Raw genomic sequence first — 21,869 nt, 5'->3', positions numbered from 1 at the left:
CCTTTCTTGTATTTGATCACATATGGGAATTGTACTTGATAACCAGAATTGGGTTCGGGGGTTGATTACGTGTAAGGAAGGTATTAACACCCCTACAACGCCCTTAATCGGTACCCTATGATGAAGTTAACATTATAAGCAATAATAATATAAATAATAAATCCCCTTTTATTGATGACTATTTACATGCTTAAAATTTAAATTATATGACTAACCTTAAAATATCTACATGATTGCGTTTGTTATAAATAAAAGATGGAGATAAAGATGAGAAATAAAATATAGAAGAAGATTGATTGAAATTCCTCTTGAACGAGCTTCTATTGAATCTTCAAATATGGAGAAGGTGCTTTATGGCAACCTTTCACACTACAATATGCCTCACAAATCTCAATAAATACAATAGGAGGGAGAGAGAGAGAAATTTCGAGTTTTAAGGAGTCTTGGACAAAATTTTTGGGGTCTTGAGAACTGTGCCCGAGATTTCTATTTATAAGCATCAGATGTGGGCCAGAATGGCCCGTTCTGGATCCAAACGTTATATGTTAATTTTGCACCCTAGAACGGCTCGTTCTGAAATCAGAACGGTCCGTTCAGGAAACCAGAACGGCCCGTTCTAAAATGAGAATGGCCCGTTCCAGAGTACAAATTAACACTAAGTTCCCTTAATAGAATGGCCCATTCCAAAATAGGTTTGTTAGGCCTTTTTAACCTCTTGGAACGGCCCGTTCTGGTTTAGAAACGGCCCATTCCAACCTACAATTTTTAAGGCTTTTAGGAGCCTCGGAATGGCCCATCTGGACTTGGGAACGGCCCATTTCGATTTTGGCTCTTAAGACACTGTATAGTTGTTGATCTTTTTTTTACGAGTGCTTCGGCCTCTTGATTCCTCCAACCAGTGATGGATAGACACACACAAAGAATGCAAGAATGCAAAAGAAAATGCAAAGCAAGAATGGATTGGATTTTTTTTCAAATTTATTTTTTTAGTGAACTTATACCCTTTTGTGCACTCTTGTGCCATATCATGTTATGCAATGATGCTTCTATATGCTAATGCTTAAAATGTAAATTTATTTTTACTTTCAATAAATTAATCTATGCGCATTGATCAATGACATGGACTGTTAGCCTTTAGCCCTGTCAAATTCAGTGTTTCTTCTTGAACCTGAGGTTTGTGTAGTTCAGCCCTCTCGCTTGTACCAGATGTGATATGTTAGCCCTTAGATCAGGTGTACCTAGACTCTGTTCTGGGACACCTCCAACTTTTCTGAGAGTGTTCACTGTGCTTATTCCGTGTATCTTTCAAATTTATCTTAATGCCATATAGGTCAAGAAGAAAGAGAAGAAGGGGATATATACATATATTTTTTGTAAAAGCTTTGTTAGAAAGGATTTTTCAAAAATGATTTATAGAAGAATGGCTGGTCGAGGTAGGCTAGTGGTTTAGGCTGGTGAACAAGCACATTCAAAGTGAGGAAATCATTTTCCGTGTTAGCTTATTATTTCCTTCAAAGTTAAGCGATGACTTGAGATTGCATATTGATTAAATGATCTTCCCGAGCCGCCTTTCGATTTTCAGCTCGGGATGCTGCTTTGTCCTAACTTTTGCCTAGGTTACTTGAGATGTGTTCCCTAACAGACATTTTATTTTCTTTCTTTCATTTTTTTTTATCCTCGCTTTTGCCTAGGTTACCCTTTTTTTTGTGAGTCTCCTAGCGGACCTTGCCCTAATTTTTGCACAGCCCCCTTAGTGGGTTTCCTTCTAGGCCTTTTTCTTTGCAGCATCTATGATCATCTTTCATTCCTTCATTAAAGGGGGATGCGCCTTGCACTGATTTCATTTGGACTTTTATCCAAAAGTCATGCCTAATTTGATTGATCTTTATGTGTTTTTTTATTGCGTATTAAGCCATTGTTTCTAATGACGTCCTTATTTCAAATGTACTTGTTCATTTAAGGTTTGTTGACGAGGCTTAGAGTAGATAAAAGGGAGAAGAGAAATGAAGTAGAATAATGTATGGCATTAAAATAGAATTTTCAATTTACACGTGCCCATTTAATGTAGCTTGAGGGCCTAGGCATGCCCCAAGTTCGTGATTCATACACAAAGAAAAAGAAGAAGGTTGCCCCTTAAAGAGGCCTAGGTCATCTAACTGTAGAGCTAGTCCTCCACTTGCTTGGATGTGGCGCTTCAGAAGATCTCGTGCAGAGGGAGGGCCTTTGGCTTCTTCTCTCATGAAGGTGTTGTCAACCCAGATCTTTCCTGAGATATAAGAATGGGTAGAAGCTATGATAGAGCTTTCTATGCCCATATCTTTCTTGAGGAGTAGGAATGGGTAGAAGCGATGATAGAGCTTTCTATGGAGTCTTGCTTCTCAAGAGGAACATTCAAGCTGTCTCTCGATTTTCAGCTCCAATAAACATCGCTTCTTGATTATTTTTTTTGCCTATAATGCCCTTTGCGAGTTTTCATTCTAGCAGCTTCTTAACAAGCAATGCTTCTCTCTTGTTGAAAGCATCTTTCAAGAAAGCTCTATTCACTTTGCCTTAGTGTTTGAGGGATTCGTCCTCCTCAGGTTCTCTTTATTAGCTTGCAACTCGTTAGGAGTGTGGATCCATCCATTCCTAGTCATTTCTCCTATTCCACTTGGATTTCACAGTTGCACGACACAACTTTATCCTCTTGGGACAAGAGTTGGCGTCTTAATGATTGTGGAGTTCTTTACCCTAAACTCTTTATGCATGGGTTGCTTCCATTACTTCCGAATAACGCACATAGGTTAATTTCCCTTTTTATTCTCATTTATTCTTTTACAAGGAGAGAGGGATCTGTTCTAAATGAATGTAATGCAGAATGTAGAGAAAGTTGAGAATAATAAATATCAGTCTCATTGATTTGTTTATCTGTGAATGTTAAAATAGATTTTGACAGTATTAAGTGAGAACTAGATTCTAAGAAAACTTACTTTAATAAACATATCAAATAAAAAGCCCAACCACAGTATTTTTTAAAAATTAATTTGGGCTTTTCTTTAGAGCGCAGATACTGTCGCATATTAGAGCATTCACTTTTCTTAACTTTCTATACGTACTGCAACCTAATCCTCCTTAGCTAATAAAATAAAATGAATGAAATTAATGATCTAATCTAAAATGCATGTCATTTTTTTCCTAATCTTTATCATGTTTCTATTATCTAAAGAGACATGATGCATGGTAAAGATGAAATTTCTTTTATTCATTTTTTTTAAAAAAGGAAACTATCTATATGATGTTAATGGAATGATGACCTAAGAATATACAAAAGGGTATAAAATTTTTATTATTATTTTTTTTATTGTTTGCTTATTTTAAAATTCCAATCCATCTTATTAGAACAAAATAATAGAAACAAATACACACACATATGCTCAATCAACGTACACCCATGAACGATCATTATCAAATCCTTGGTTTGTGGTCCTTGTCAAGAAAAGTGCTTTGTATAGGACAGTTCTAATCTCACTGGCCTTTAAGGCCCCCAAGGTGCCCTTATTATAGGGATCCAGTATCTCTGTCGCCGTCACCTGGCAAACTCTAAGGTCTGTCGCAGTATTTCGGGCTAAAGTAACCGGTTATCACCTTGAGTGTGATTTCCGACAAGGTTCGCAGGCTCCAAGGCCAAACTTGGGCCGGTCGTACGTCAACCACTCCCTATGTTTAATACCCTCATGCCCCCGGGTGTAAGGGGACTGTTGTGTGCAAAGGTTTGTGTACAATTTTTTATTAAAACAGATGCGGAATTTAAACAGGAAAACAGATATTAAAGCCAAACAAATAAAACAAACAAAGTAAAGGGGAAAACATTAAAATTTTTATTTTTATTTTATTAACTTCATCAATTAAATGGGTTTGACCCTCTTTAAACTTTCCCAGTGGAGTCGCCATCTGTCACAACCCGAAAATTTCTGATCTCGCGACCTATGGTTTAGACATCCTTTAAAGATCTCATCAATTAGGGAATGCCCGGACACCAGACTAATCCCTAATTAATGGTTTTGAAAATAGGTTCTTAAGAGTTGCCACCAATGTTTTACTCAAAACATTGGAAAAAGAAAAGGTTTTTTAAAATCCAATAATGGCCTTGATAACCAGAATTGGGTTCGGGGGTCGGTTACATGTAAGGAAGGTATTAAGCACCCCTACAACGCCCTTAATCGGTACCCTATGATGAAGTTAACATTATAAGCAATAATAATATAAATATTAAATCCCCTTTTATTAATGACTATTTACATGCTTAAAATTTAAATTATACGACTAACCCTAAAATATCTACATGATTGCATTTGTTATAAATAAAAGATGGAGATGAGAAATAAAATATAGAAGAAGATTGATTGAAATACCTCTTGAACGAGCTTCTATTGAATCTTCAAATATTGAGAAGGTTCTTTATGACAACCTTTCACACTACAATATGCCTCACAAATCTCAAGAAATACAATAGGAGGGAGAGAGAGACAAATTTCGAGCTCTAAGGAGTCTTGGATGAACTTTTTGGGGTCTTGAGAACTGTGCCGAGATTTCTATTTATAAGCATCAGATGTGGGCCAGAACGGCCCGTTCTAGATTCGGAACAGCCCATTCCGGATCCAAACGTTATATGTTAATTTTGCACCCTAGAACGACCTGTTCTAAAATCAGAACAGTCCGTTCAGGAAACCAGAACGACCCGTTCTGAAATGGGAACGGCCCGTTCCAGAGTACAAATTAACACTAACTTCCCTTCCCAGAATGGCCCGTTCCAAACTAGGTTTGTTAGGCCTTTTTAACCTCTTGGAACGACCCATTCTGGTTTAGGAACGACTCGTTCCAAACCAAGGTTTTAGGCCCTTTGATTGGTTTGGAACGGCCCGTTCTGGTCTAGAACTGCCCGTTCCAACCTACAATTTTTAAGCCTTTTAGGAGCCTCGGAACGGCCCGTTCTGGACTTGGGAACGACCCGTTCCAATTTTGGAACGGCCCGTTCCGATTTTGGAACGGCCCGTTCCGATTTTGGAACGGCTCGTTCTGGGCCACTAAAAATAGTTAATTTGGGCTTTTGGGCCCTCTATTGTCCTATCTTGTTGTTTGTATGCCCCCGGACAAAATTGGGTGTCTACAAGGGTGGCACCTTTAAGTTTTTCACTAAAATAAGCAATTGGGTGCCCACCTTGTAACAAAATCACCCCTATGCCAACCTTAGAGGCATCACATTCTAACTCAAAAGTTCTTGAAAAATCTAGAAGAGCTAGAAGTGGTGCATGGGTGAGCTTATCCTTTAAAGTTAGGAAGGCTCTCTCTTGTTTCTCTCCTCATAGAAACTCAAAATTTTTCTTAACTAATTCATTTAATGGGGAGGCAAGTGTGGAGAAATTTGGAACAAATCTCTTATAAAAGCTTGTCAATCCATGGAAGCTCCTAATATCTCCAATACTTTTAGGAGTGGGCCATTCTTGGATGGCCTTGATTTTCTCAGGGTTCACATGAACCCTTTTTTTTTACTAATAATGAAACCTAAAAACACTACACTATCTACACAAAAGGTACATTTTTCTAAATTTCCAAAAAGGTGATTTTTCCTAAGAATTTTAAAGACTTGCCTTAAGTGTCCTATGTGATCACTTAGGCACCTACTATATATAAGAATGTCATCAAAATAAACTACAACAAACTTTCCTATGCAATCCCTTAGGACATGATTCATGAGACGCATGAAAGTACTAGGAGCATTGGTGAGCCCAAAAGGCATCACTAGCCATTCATATAATCCAAACTTGGTCTTGAAAGCGGTTTTCCATTCATCTCCTTCTTTAATTCTAATTTGATTGTAACCACTTTTAAGATTAACCTTAGAGAATATGATGGCTCCATGAAGCTCATTTAGCATGTCATCAAGCCTAGGGATAGGATGTCTATATTTTATAGTTATGTTGTTGATGGCCCTACTGTCACAACACATTCTCCATTTCCCATCCTTCTTAGGGACCAACAACACAAGTACAACACAAGGACTTAAGCTCTTTCGAACCCAGCCCTTCTCCAACAAATCTTGGACTTGAGACTCTATTTCTTTAGTCTCTTGAGGATTGGTCCTATAGGCTGGCCTATTGGGTAGGCTAGCCCCAGGCACCAGATCAATTTGATGTTTTATCCTTCTTAAAGGAGGAAGGCCCATTGGACCCTTGGGAGGAAATAGATCATCAAATTCTTTCAAAATAATTTTGACCCCCTTAGGTAGAGTCTCATGTCCACTAGATGTGGCAGTGCAAGTTAGAGTCCCTGTGCACAATAGGATAAAAGAAGGTTGTTTGATCAAGAGATTTTGTTTTGAAAAGTCTTTTCCGTGATCAACAACTTCTAGAGAGGGGACTCCTTTCTCCCTAGATTTCTCTTTATTCCTAGTTTTCATGGACTTTTTTTCTCTATTTTCTTCTTTTTTTTGAAGCCTTTTCTCACCTTCTCTTTTAAGTTTCATTTGTCAACCACTTGTTGAGGAGAAAGAGGATGAAGCACAAAATTTTTTTCCTTATGAGTAAAGGATATCTCATTAGTAAGGCCATTATGCATGGTTTTCTTATCAAATTGCCATGGCCTTCCTAGTAAGATATGACAAGCTTCCATTGGTACTACATCACATAGCACCTCATCCTCATATTTCCCCATGGAAAGCTTGACCTTTACTTGTTGGTCAACTACTAAGTCACCATCCTCATTAAGCTAATGAAGTTGATACGGTTTAGGATGGGGACTAGTAGTTAAGCCCAACTTCTCAACTAACCTAGTGCTACAACAGTTGCACCATGATCCACTATCAACAATGAGAGAACATGCATTATTTGAAACATTGCATTTAGTATGAAAAATGTTCTCCCTTTGTGATAGAGTACCACTAGGTTGGTGGTTGAGGAGTCTCCTAATCATTAAGAGCTCCCCTTCATAAGGAAAAGTTACCTCCACATTTTCCTCATGATCACTTGCTTCTTCCTCACTATTACTAGAGGAAGTAGTAGTCTCCTCCTGACTACTATAAGTGTTATGCCCCCTTAAAATCATAACCTTATTTGTGGGGCATTGGGAGGCAATGTGGCCTCTCCCTAAACACTTAAAGCATTTAAAAACACTAGTCCTAGTGTTAGTGTGTGGAGTGACCTTCCCTTTCCCATTATCCTTCTCTCTGGCTAGATCCTTGGAGGATTCAAAAACTTTCTTCTTTTCAAAGGACTTACCTCCCTCTTGTAAACTTTCCTTAGAGATGAAGAGTGGGAGCTTTCTCTTTTAAGAGAGGATTTTCTTAATTTTTGTTGTTCTACCCTTACATAAAGTTGGACCAAGTCATTTAGGTCCCTGTAGGGTAGTAGCTCCACTTGGTCTCTTATCTCTAAGTTAAGACCACTCAAGAATCTAGCTACAGTTGTAGCTTCCTCTTCCCTAATGCATGCCCTCATCAAATAAAGCTCCATTTGTTGTCTATAATGTTCAACATTCATATCCCTTTGTTGGAGCCTTTGGAGCTTATTCATAAGCTCCCTTCCATAGTAGGTGGGAATATGTCTCTTCCTCATGGCACTCCTAAGGTCATTCCAATATTGGATAGGAGGGTCATTATGGAGGCACATTTCTCTCTCTAAGGCCGTCCACCAATACATGGCATGCCCTTGGAAGCTAAGGGTAGCCAGAGGGACTTTCCTCTCTTCACTTAACTTGTGGAAAGCAAAGAGTTGCTCCACTTTCATTTCCCAATCTAAGTACAACTCCACATCATCCTTCCCAAAGAATTGTGGGAGGTCAACTTTGACTTCTCTGGGTTTAATGGTTCTCCTAGGGGTGGGTTGATAGTGGTCTTCCATATTTAGACTCTCATTGGGAGAAGAATATTGAGAGTGTGAGCTCCTACTCCTTCTCTTTTGTTTTCTCATATCTTCTTTGAGTTTTTCTTCCTTTTGTTTAAGAATTCTCAATTCCTCTTTTAAGAAAGCAAGTTGACCCTCTCTTTCAATTTTCTCCTTCTCTTTTTGAATGGCCTCTTGCTTTCTCCATAGTTTAAGTGATTTTAGCTCTTTAGTTAAGTAAGAAAGACTTTTTGGAGAGCTATCACTTTCATTAGGTTCAGAGTCTTGAGACATTTTTAAACAAAAGTTATTGTCACACAAAAATAGTTTTTAAGAAAATAAAATTTTTGAAGTGCTAGACTTGGCACTTAGAGGTCTAAGAGTACAAATTGAACTATGGAAGGAGGTGAGCTACAAAGAGCCACTTAATAACCAAGCCTCTTCAAGTAAAAATCTCTAAACCCCCTTGTACTTTGCCTTGCACAAAAAGTTTTCACAAAGTATTTTTCAAAAAGGAAAATTAACAAGCAAGTGCCTAATGTGTACAATTAATCAAGACTTGAAAACATCAATTGCATGAAAACATAAATTGCTTGAAAACATAAATTGTTGAAAACATAAATTGCTTAAAACATATATTGCATGAAAACTTAAAGACAAGAAAACATAAACTAGGCGTTTAAGACTAGTAAACCTATGTGAGAGCTTGAAAAGTACCAAGGACTTCCAAGGACCACTCTCACAAGTACTACACCTATTACCCTAGTTTGAAAACACTAAGGAGAGATGGAAATACACCAAAGGCACTCCAAGACACTCCTAAAGGCCTTGTACAAAAAAATGAAATGAAAATTTACAAGAAATGAAATACAAATCTATACCAAATGAAATGTATATTTATACCAAATGAAATGTAAATTCACACCAAATAAAATGTAAATTCACACTAAATGAAATGTAGTGGTTGCACCAAATTTTAGAAAACAAAATTCAGCCACTAAATTAGTAACAAATTTAGTGACGGATTTAACAAGGAAAAATTTTTTAGACAAAAATTTCCGTCTCTCAACTAGTCTCTAAATTTCCCAAAATTTGTTTGCTCCTTTTATATTCCTTGCAGCTGCAAAAAATCCCAAGTGTTTCACTCCTCTCTTAGGAATAACCTTGATGTTGGTTATTCCTAGGTGTTTAAGCTTCCAAAGCCTTCCTCCAATGGAGAATCAAGCTTCCTAGGCCACCACAAAGACCTCCAATGTTGGCTTCCTTTGTAACTTGGCCTTCCACACCTTCAAGAAGCACTCAACACACCTTAAGTTGCTGGAATATATAGAAAAAACTGAAAAGGAACAATTAGGAGAAGCTACACCAAAATGGTGGAAATTAATGAGACAAAACTAGGAAGAATTCCAAACAAAGACAAGCAAAAATTAAGGCACCAAAAAAAGGTTAAAACACAAAGGGAAACCTATCAATAACACTAGAGTAGAGTACAAAATAAAATCTAAGATTACAAAAAAAAAAAAAAAAAAGTCACAATCTCAAGTGGTGTATGGCTGGACAGTTATAGAAACAAGTAACACCAAGCAAATCCGAGAGCAGTTTAATCAAAAATTTTCTACTCCTTGGTTTTTTCTTGTATTCTTTCTTTTGTTTTCTTTTGTAATTCTTTTGGAAACTTCTTTTCACTTTCTTTTTATTTTAATAACATGAGTTTAATGCCTTTTTCCAACACTTATAAGTCTCGGATTTAGTAAAGGAAAAGTTGCTACACAAGTTGCACAAACAAGAGGTAAATAGGTGTGTGTGTGTGTGCGTGTGTGTTACAAGTGCTCACAATTAATCACCAATTTGTTAAGCAATTTTAGGTAAACCTTTTATTTTAGTTTCTTGCACTTTCATACACCTAATACCTCTGTTTTTCCTCTGTCTTAAAAGCACAAAAATAGGAACAAGTTTCAACCACACAAGAGATTCAAGGAAAACCTAATAGAAAAGTGTTTTAGAAGTTTTCTTGACAAACTTTTTATGGAGACATAATAGAAACCTAACTCTATGAAATTTTCTAGAACTAATAGCAAATTAGGAACTCAAATGTGTAAAAAAAAAGCACATATATGTAGGCACAAGATTAACAACACAAAAACCGCACCAAGTATTAGCTTAAAACAATACAAAAATTCAAGGTTAACCAAGCTAGTCTAGGAATTTATGACAAGTAAAGGACTACACATGACTCTAGACAAAACATATGATTCAAAAACAAAAACATATACTAAACATTATCAATGTCCAATCATGGACTCATGTTATAGGAATAGAGAGACTCAAGCAAAAATAAAAAGCACAAGCTCAAGAAACCTAAAGCACTAAGGAGTGCTCAGCTACTCCTTGAGAGTGAAGAAGCTTGATGAAGCCAAGGCACAAAGGTTGAAAACCTTTGTGAGGAACCTAAGGAGAAAGTTCTCCACGAATTCTAGGTAACTTTGAGAAGAGAGAATTTAAGAGTAAATTCTGAATACATTCATCAAAAGTGAAGAAAAAGGTTAGAGTTACAAATATATAGAAGGAGGTAGCTTAGGGAGCAAACTAACTTTAACCATGGTTCAAGTGAACCATGGTTGAGTTGCTTGACCGTCCAAGCTAGTTAAGAGGCTTGTCGAGCAAGCTTCTCACTTAGCTTTCTTGGGAAGCAAGCTAAGGAGAAGCTTGTAGCACAAGCTTTTCAAGGCTTTAAGACATGAGAAGCAATTCGGCCAAGGAAGAAGAACTAGGAAAGCTAGGCGGCCTTGGGTCCATTTTGCTCACTTTGATTATTTCAAAAATGTTTGGTTTGGTTTAGTTAGGTCCATCCAAAAATGATGAGACCTAGCTAAATCAAATTAATGAAAAATTAGGAGCAAAATGAGTCCAATATGCCTAGGCCCAATTCTAGCTAATTATTAGTCACACCCTCAAGCATTGTTAATTGTCACCCCACTTCTACTACTGAAAAAATAGAAAAAGTGTGTACTTCAAAATTAGGTTAAATGAAGTCAAAGTCTCCAAATAACCTACCCTAAAAACAATATACAATGATCTATAAAATGAAACAAAGTGTCTCACAAATACAAAGGTAAAAATAAGCCTATACAAGGAAACTATGTACAAGTTTATATACAATAGAGCCAAGCCTTCTCTTCATGATAGGTTAGTCCAAATGAATAATACCTTGGGCTTGGAAAGCCCATGGGTCTTCAAGTTGTCCAATCCTTCTTGAATGCTCCTAGTCATAGCTCTAGTGATTGGGCCTTTGGCCCATGGTCCATCACTTAGTCTAGAGAGATAAATATAATACAATATTGTACATTTGACTATGTATGCACTATCTTTGGTTTCGTTGCTTCTTGGGCTTAGAATCACTCTCTTCGCCAACCTTTCAAGGTTTGTAGTCATGACATATATATAGTCTCTGTAAAATTTGCCCGTTGCAAGTGTCCGTTGAAGCAGAATGTAGTCGTTCATGACTAGTTTGATCTTTCATTTAATGCATTAGATCTTGCATTAAATGTTGCTTCCTGTTTATAGACATTGCGGGAAGTCTTCTATGTTTGTTAGCTGTAGTGTCTGACTTTAACTGTGACCTAGGAATTTCTTGTCCTTTTCCGGTTATCGTAGCTACAGAGCGTTGTCTTTTTCTGAAACACTAACACACTTGTTAGAAATAACAACATGTATTATATTTGTCTCATTCAAAACCTTGCTGGGAATTGCTTCATCTAACTTAACAACATTATCAAAGCAATCCCATGATTCAACTATTGGCATCTTGAATGTCACTCATTTCCGGAACTTTCTCCCCTAAAAACAACCACAAAACATACAGGAGAAAAGAAGACATTTACATGTAAAAAAACCCAAAAAATGCCACAACATAATTTCTATTACAACTCATTATACAATTACAAATTCCATCAGGTTCATACATATACACCACCATCACACAATCAGTACTATGTCATTCTCACACCACCCCTGTAGCAACTCATGCTCAGGGTCGTGCCACGCTAACATACATACTCATTGCCACACACATCATACAACCAACATTATGTCATTCTCACGTCACCCCTGTACTAGCTAATGCTCAGGGTCATGCCACGCTGACATACGTGCTCATTGCCACACACATCATACAACCAACACTATGTCATGCTCAAGCTACCACTATAGTAGCTCATGCTCAAGGTTGTGTCACGCCGACATATGTGCTCATTGCCACACCATCCCACACTATGCCATTCTCATGCCACCCCTGTAACAACTCATGCTCAAGGTCGTGCCATGCATGAATTTGTGTCAAGACATCACACCGCAGTCCACAACTCAGTTTCCACATCACACACACAATCAACATTTCCGCTCAAAATAATACGTCATACACAGAACTTGCACTACATCCTCATACTCACCAATATCATTACCAAGCATGCATATGAATCAAGCACCAATTTACATCATATATCATCCATATATGAACCAACTCTATAACCTAGTATCATACTACCTTAAACAACTTTTCAATCCACATGTTAACACCTTAGAACATCAAAATAGCATGTCTCCCTTTGACAACTGTTAAAGAAAATAACATACAGAGGGTTATACTCATCCAAATAAGCTCAAATCTATCTAAAAAGAAACATAGGAGGATAATCTACAACTCTTATGAAAACATGAAATTCTAAAAAATCATCTACTTAGCTAAAAGCTTCAAAATTTGAAACAGATGTAATCCATGCTGCCAGCTTGACCCCTATTCACTCAAATAGTCATATCTAGAGTTCTAGACATCCTTTTTGAGTGATTCCAAAGCCATTAGAAATATAACACCCAAAGATACAACTCTTGTGAAGAAAATAAAGCCTAAAAATATTTTTAAGGTCACCTCGCATGTCTGACAACACAAAACTCAATATTTCGTGCACTGGAATTGAGACTGAACTTATAACTCGCATAACTCAATCAATTCTTAACATTTCTACATGATTCTAGAGTCTAAATTATATCCCCAAGTGTCTAATTTCTAATCAAACAAACGAAAAATTGATTTAGTTAATCACACAGAAAGATATTACAAAAATCCTAAGGTATATCCATAAGTAAAATCTTCCAACTACTCATCAATTCATACAATTAAGGGTGTTTATCAATCTACAAGAATCCTAACTTATAGAGCACATCCCAATAAATCCAATCATCATCTAAATCATCAAATTTACCAAATAATATCACAACCACATTTATAAATCAATATGAAACCTGATTGAATCATGAATTTCACAAAATAACCTACCAATTATATATCAAAACCTCGATCTCTCATGAACCCTAACTCAGACACATTTCAAGCAACTCAATCTCTCTCAGAACATCAATTTTAACATCTAATACCATAAATACACTCACAAGTCCACATAGAAATTATCAGAATCATTAGGCATCCAAACAGGAATGAATATAAAATTATCAAAAATCCTAAGAAACTTTCCCTCTATCCATTCCCTCACATGACTTCGCATGTAAAAAAATATTTTTTTTCCTGGTTGCGTTAATCAGAATACTCTTGATGTAATAGAAGTCGTTCTTAATCTCTTCGTGAGCCCTCCTCTTCAAAGCTCTTTGTTTTTTCTCTTATTCTTTTCTAACCCTTCAGAACGCAAATGAGACGGATATAATTAATTATGCCTGATCTCTTTCTTAAAATTAATCCACTAGGTTGGGTCAACCCAACCCATTTTCCTTCTCTTTTGATGCACTTCTCTTTTTCCCAAAATAATTAAATAAAATAAATACATGTATGTTATAAAATATTTTTCCTCTATAATAATAATAATAATAATAATATATTTCTCACCTAAAATATAATAAAATAATTTCAATATTGAAATATCATATAAAATCAATCTTTTAGATTTTAAAATAAAATATATAATTTATCAACTCCCAAATTATCTCTTAAAATATATAAATAATTATTTAAAATGCTAATAAAATACTTATTTAATTACGTACAAAATAATAATTTAAAACGTACAAAATAATATTCCTCTATAATTATTAAAATAATTCTGATCAAATACCATATAATAATAATAATAACATTTTTTAAAAAATAAAGTGTTACACTCCCATGCCATGTTGGTTGACAAGACGATCAATAACAACATCTCAAAGATTACATTCCACACTATACCTTTGGTCTCGGGTACCTTGATGGCTGATATTGCTGAAATAGTCCAAGATATACAACCAACAATAGCATCATAATGGCATTCCACACTAGACCTTTGACCTTAGTTACCTCGATGTTCATGTTCAAGACTGTCAAAACAATCTAGGATATGATCATCCTTTAACATATTGTTTAATCAGTCTTAATATTATTGGATGTCGAACAAGCTAAGACAGCCAATACCACCAAACTCTGGAATGTTCAATGTAGATTACTTGACTAACAAGAAGAGTAAACGAGCTTAAGAGGTTAACTCATCATTAGTAGTTGTATTACCTAATTTGTAACCAAAGAATAAAGCTCAATAAACTCGAGCCCATTATGATTAGTATAAATAGTTATATGAAACAAGGTAAAACTACTATTCATTTATTATATTCCTAGATATTTGAGTTTGTTCTTAATTGAGCATTGAAATATCTTTTGTAAGTAATCCCTCTCTAGAATTTTTTACCAAAAAAAAGTACAAAGTCCAATACTAGAGATTTACCGGTGTACCTTCAAATAGGTACAATAATAATAATACATAATATAATAATAATAATAAAAAAAATTATAAACTCAAATATTACTTCAGACTCAAATGTTATCTCAAGTAGCTTTTCAAAAGTATTACAAGTTAAAGTAAAAAAAATTCATTTATCAAATACTTCTATTTTAATTAATTAACACGCTGATAGTCGTGGATTGAATGTACTCTCAAACTAAAAACAAATTTTTTTCCACACAAAAGTTATATTAAAATCTCATAAAATAAAAGAAGTATGTTATATATATATATATATATATATATATATATATATATATATATATATATATTTTATGAAAATTAAATATTTCTGTATTTATCCTTGAAACAATCATTGCGAGATTGATTGTTACATCATGGACGCTTTGTTTTTTTTTTTTTTTTCTTCCTTCAAATAATTGAATGATAAGTCTAACAAACGCAATAGATTTAGGGAGGGTGCTCTAAAAAGACACGTCATAGTTTAGGGTTAATTTGCATAGAAGGCATGTTTAAACAGGAAAAAAATTCAAAGATTCTATATTTATAAACATTCACCAAGAAACATTGTAATTGGACCATTTCTCTCCCCGTATCTTTCTTCTATCATTTTGAGATAGCATTACACTAATTTAAGGAAAAGAGTTATATTTACACATTTTTATCATTTTATAATTCATTCTCTCTCTTTTATTATCACATCATCTATTTTACTTTCACACTTCTATTTTTCTTTATCACCCTTTTTCGTTAAAAAAAGTTATACAAACGTGTTCCAAAAGTAGAATTTCTATAAGCAAAATGCTAATTAGCTTCTCTATATGTGCCGAAGTTCCAATTCAGATACAGGCCCTAAAATCTCATTTTACAATTTGACATTTTCTATACCCAGAGTGTGCTTGGATAAAAATTAGAAATATTTTTTAGAGTTTTTTTTTTTCATATAATAGAATAAAACTCTTTATTTTTAATAGAGAAGTTTTTTCAAAAAATATTTTTAAACTTATATTCAAATAAACTCAAATCTATTTTGCGTTGTGTTAAGCTTCTTGGGTGGTTCAAACTTTGCAAAAGATGATGGAAGTGTCAAATGTAATTGGCAATGACATGGCACTAAAATAAGTGGGAATAAGGAAAGTGGGAGAGTCTTTGTTGAAGTGTTCATTTTCAGTCTACGTAATATATATCAATTGATCAAATGGTTTTAAATCTCTTCTTTTTAGTATTGTTCAATGTATGTCGTGAAAGTGAGAATGTAACAAACCAAACTAATATCTATTATAGGACTACTTAGGTAACGGTAAAATTATCTAAAAAGTAATTATAGGAATAATCTTTTAAAATTAAAATTATTTTATGTATAAGTTAATTTGTAAAAAGCAAAAATTTCTTATATTAGCTTCGTTAAAATCTTTTGCTATTTTTAAAATTAAAATTATCTTATATGTAAGTTAACTTGTAAAAAGTTTCATATATTAGTTTCTTTAAAAACTTTTGTTATTTTCTTATATTAGCTTCTTATATTAATTTTTTTTCTTCTCCTATAAGTTTTTTTTAAAGTTTATGAAAAAGGCCATAGACATTTTTGTATCATTGAATCTTATTATTTATTTTACACATTTTCTTATCTCCTAAGGCAACAAATGGAAGGCGAAAGCGGCAGATAGAGACAATTTCCTTTACAAAACTGCCTGGCATTTGCCATTGCAAGAATCATGAAAAGTTGCCATTGCATTGTGAATTTGATCATTAAAGTCCAATGACACAATTTCAATGCCCTTTGATGCGTACTTTTAACTATGTTTATATCCAGTGACGGATCTAGAAATTTTAGGTAGTGGGACAATATTTATTTATATATTTATAATATTAAAAAATGTATATATCACTTTTAAAAGTATAAATATATATTATAATTATTTTTTACAAGTTTTTATATCTACAATTACGACTAAAACTAGGTTAGACTAAATTATTTATAATTTAATAAGTCTAAATTTAATTTTCATTGAAAATACATGTTATAAGTATGATTTATTTATCTGTCGTAGACATTTTTTTAATGTTTAGTTAGAATTACAATCTTAAAGACCTATTTTATAATAATTTAACACTAATAAAAATTTTAAAATAAATATATTAAATTTTATAAAAATAAAATTTAATTTATTTATGATATAAACATGTTTTTAATATCTAATATAAACTTTTAAATGATAATTTATTTAAAAATATATTAATTTTATAATAAAAGTTCTAAATAGAACATAAATCTTACTAATTTTACTATTTTAATTTTTTTAATTAACGTGTACAATAAATAGAAAACACTAAAGGTAAATATGTTACAAATCTTATTTTATTATAAATTAATTTTTTTAATATATTATACTATATATGTGAGCATTAAAATATATATATATATATATATATATATATATTAATTAAACTTTTAAAAAAATTAGTTCATTATTAAAGAATATTATTTGTCATATATAAAAATTAATCTTTTTTAAAAATTTAAAAAATATTAAATAAATAGACATCTCTTCTAAACTTAAATTTTATATATATAATAATTTAAATATATATAATTTTATCTTATTAAAATATAACTTTTATTTTTTAAAATATATTATTTTTTAAATAATATATATATATATATATATATATTATAAAATTGGAAAATGGTAGTGGGGGTAAGTGCCCCAACAACACTATACCTGGATCCGTCTCTGCTTATACCACCAAATAAGTAATAACAGGTGTCATTAAATACTACATTCCCCTCTATATATATAAAAAGGATTTTTTACTTTATTATTTATTTTTTTAAGATCATTTTTTTAATTGTTTCTTTCATTAAAATCACTAGAATTAGATTAGTGCCGAGTGAAGTGGTATGCAATATGTACAAGATCTTAAGTTAGAATCTTGTTATCGTTATTGTAATTTTTATTGATAAAGAAATTGTTTCTTACATTAAGTTTTTTTCTTCCTACAATGTCCTTTAATTAACAACTTTTTAGGCAAACAATAATAAAGACTAGAAATTAATGATATAAACTATTTATCTCACTTATTGAAGTTTCTTAAGATTACTCCATAGCATATGGTTAAAAATCAACCTTACATATGAGACATTGCCTTATCGCAATCATTAGGAAGGAAATTTTTTTAGTCAAGATTATTTGAAGAGGAATTTTTTAGAAAAGTACTACATGAGAGCTTGAAAGTCTGATGTGAGAATTCTATTCATCCTAGTTTTTTTCTAATAAATTTTGCAAACAAAAATTCTTTAAGAGGTATAACACTCTTCTACCCCAAAGCTAGTATATATTATGATATTATTAAGAAAATACGTTTCTTTTTTAAAAAATTAAATTAATCAAATCTCTTTATAATACTTGCAAAATGGTTATGATTTCATATTACTTAATAAAAACATTGTTATTAAACAAATGAAATAAGAAACAAAGTATAAGTTCATAACATAGGCACTAACTTACCTTTACAAACCTTAAAGAAAACCAACATTATGAGACAACTCATTTAAAGGTATAAGACAAAATTTTCTAGCTCCAATGTCACACTATTAGAATAAAGCTCGTGACTTACAACAAATGCCTCAAGCTTCGTCTCCCTCATGCTTCACCTCATATACCTTATTAGCTCTTGCATAACATTCAACCTAAATAGGAAAACAATCACAAAAACAATAAGACGAGTGAGAATATATCTCACACATGTTTAAGCACATATAAGACATAAGGATATCACTAAAAGACATACATCATAATTAAACTTCATAGATGAATTTATATTTATATCCAACATCCAAGGCAGCACTCATTTCAATAACACAAATCAATATACATTCATTCATCATTGTCGCAACCCGAAAATTTCCGATCTCGCGACCTATGGTTTAGACATCTTTTTAAAAATCTCATCAATTAAGAAATGTTTAGACACCAGACTAATCTTTAATTAATGGTTTTGAAAGAGAGTTCATGGATTCGCCACCAATGTTTTACTCAAAACATTGGGAAAAGAAAAGGTTTTTAAAGATCCAACAATGGCCTTGATAACCAGAATTGGGTTCGAGGGTCGATTACGTGTAGGAAAGGTATTAAGAACCCTCACAACGCCCTTAATCGGTACCCTTATGATCAAGTTAGCATAGTAAAAATTAATAATTTAAATATTTAATCCCCTTTATTAATATTTATTTACATGCTATAAATTTAAATTGCACAATTGACTCTAAGATGTCTACATGATTGCTTTTATTATAACAATGTTTATAAAAGATAAGAAATAAAAGGGAGAGAAGAAGATTAAATGAAATATCTCTTGAACGAGCTCCATTGAATCTTCAAATATGGAGATTTTTAGGTGCTTTGTGGGAACCTTTCACACTACAATAAGCCTCACAAAACTCAAGAAATACAATAGGAGGTAAAGAGATAGAAATTTCGAGCTCTAAGAAGTCTTGGACGAAATTTTGTGGCCCTGAGAACTGTGCTCGAGCCTACTATTTATAGGCATCAAAAAGTGTCCAAAACGGTCCGTTCTAAAATTGGAACGGTCCGTTCTAGATTCGACTGTTTTGTGTTAATTTTGTAACTGGAACGGCTTGTTCCTAAAACCAAAAACAGCCCGTTCCAGAGGTGAATTTAACACATAACTGCCTATGTTGGAATTGTCCGTTCCAAACTAAGGTTTTTAGGCCTTTTTTGTAACTTGGAACGGCCCGTTCCAATTTAGGAACAACCTATTCTAAGCTTAGGTTTTAGTCTTTTTTAGGAGCTTGGAACAGCCCGTTCCAAACTAGGGGTTTAGGCCCTTTTCATAACTTGGAATGACCCGTTCCGATTTTGAAACATCCCGTTCTGAGCTAGTAAAACCAGCTTATTTGGGCTTTAGGCTTTCTGATGTCATGTTCTATTGCTTCCATGCTTCGCGAGTTCCTTTCCTTGATAATAGACATCCATTTCATTGCTTTTGTGGGTCCGGACAAAATTGGGTGTCTACAGCTGCCCCTCTTTACTTGTCCTTTGGAATAGCTATGTGTTGTTTTTCCAAAGGCAAGAATTTCGTCCAGGTCTTCTCTCTGTCTCTTTGTGCTGGAGCTTATGCATTGTTTCCCTTAGATAGGTGTATTTGCTTATATCCTTCAAGTAGATGTTGTTTACTGGTATCCTTGCCCATTAGAGCAACTGAGTGTTGGGTTGTATGCCCCGTTGGGTGTTCAAGGATGGTGAACCGAAACATCTAGGCTTTCAGTCTTGATGTAGCTTCTTCCTACTGCTTCTGCTTGTCTCATAGTAGCATGTTCCTTTATTTGTAGCTTGTTGAAGAGGGAGTATTTTCGTAGCTCAGCTTCCCTCATGGCTTTGTCGTATAACAGATTAGAAGGTGACTACAGTCTCTTCTGACTTTTCCCTCACGGCTCTGTCGTATACTGGATTGGGATATGAGTATAGTCTCTCTAGACCTTTCCCTCACGACTTTGTCATATACTGGATTGGGAGGTGAGTATAGTCTCTCCAGACCTTTTCCTCACGGCTTTGTCGTATACCGGATTGGGATGTGAGTATAGTCTCTCTAGACCTTCCCCCACGGCTTTGTCGTATACCGATTAGGAGATGAGTACAGTCTCTTCAGACCTTTCCCTCACAGCTTTGTCGTATACCAGATTGGGAGGTGAGTACAGTCTCTCCAGACCTTTCCCTCACAACTTTGTTGTATACCAGATTGGGAAGTGAGTACAGTCTTTCCAGACCTTTCCCTCACGACTTTGTCGTATATCGGATTGGGAAGTGAGTACAGTCTCTCCAGACCTTTTCCTCACAGCTTTGTCTTATACCGGATTGGGATGAGAGTACCGTCTCTCCAGACCTTTGTTGTATTTGAGGAAACCATTGGTGCCCTCGTTGATTTGCTTGATTTGTGGTAGATTTTTTTTTTTTTTTTTCTGAATTTCATTTTCTTAGCTTCGGCTTTTTCATGTTTGAAGCTTGCCTTTTTCTGCTATTATTTTTTTGAATGCTTCGGCTTTTTTCAACATTTACGAAGCTTGCCTTTTTCTCATGTTGTTGCTTTACTCTTTATTGTCATCATTGGTGGAGGGATCTATTCCCATGATGTTATTTATTGAATCTTTATTAATGAGTATTATTTTGGAAGCCACTCCTGGCTTTGGTGAGAAAACCATTCCTAGTCTTTGCATTCTCTTGGATTATCTTTCATTTGGTTGAGGAGTAGGGCGCGATGGCCTCTTCATGCTTATGGGTTTGCTTATTCGGTCGATTCCATTCTATTCCACTATTGACATGTCTTTGCTTAGTGGGCACATAGAATCACTTGGGGTTGCCATTTGACACCGCTTTGACTCATGCTTGGCTATTGAGCTTTTACGAGTGCTTTGTTCTGATGACTCCTTCTAACCCATAGCAAGTAGAATGCATGGATGCATGGATGCAATGAAAATGCAAGACAGGAATGATTCTTTTATTTATTCCATTTTTTTGTGTAATGCCCTTCCATATGCCCTTACCTCATATGCATGCGATGCAGTTTATGCTCATGTGTTTAGTCTTAAACATGCAATTCAAATTTTTTTTTGTCAGGAAATTAACCTGTGCGCATTAAGGTTAATGTTGACGATTCCTTTTTATCCATGCCATTTGTGATTATTGCCGGGATATGTTATTTTGAACTCAAGGTTTCAGTGGCTCCTTGATTATCTAGTCGATGTGTAGTCAAGCGTCTTCAAACTCCTTTCGAGGACATCTCAGCCTTCCATCTGTGAGTATTCACTGTGCATTTTTCATGTATCTTTTTGTTAGAAAAGAATGGCTCAATCCAAGAGGGGGGTGAATTGGATTCTATGACACTTTAAAATTTTTCAGAGTTCTTAGGATCTTTATTTCAATTTCAACTTTTCTAATATGAATTCTCAAAGAAGTTCCTTGAAAGACTTGCTAATGTGAATGAGTCCTATATGCTTTCTTGATTAATCTTTGATAAAGTTCAAAGCTAAGAACACTTAATATGCACCACTTTGATTCAGTTTAAAGCAATGTTATGCATACAAACATATTAATCAAGATTATTCCCTTTAACACACAACCAAGATTTTGCTCAAAGTAAAAGATAAGGGTAAGAGAAGAATGCACAAGTCTTTTATCCTGGTTCAGCCACTCCACATGTGACCTACATCCTGTCC

Source organism: Cajanus cajan, chromosome 6, assembly GCF_000230855.2.
Source record: "Cajanus cajan strain Asha chromosome 6, NIPB_CcT2T_4, whole genome shotgun sequence".
NCBI classification, from domain to species: Eukaryota; Viridiplantae; Streptophyta; class Magnoliopsida; order Fabales; family Fabaceae; genus Cajanus; species Cajanus cajan.
The sequence above is the reverse complement of the archived record's forward strand: the minus strand, read 5'-3'. Positions refer to the sequence as shown.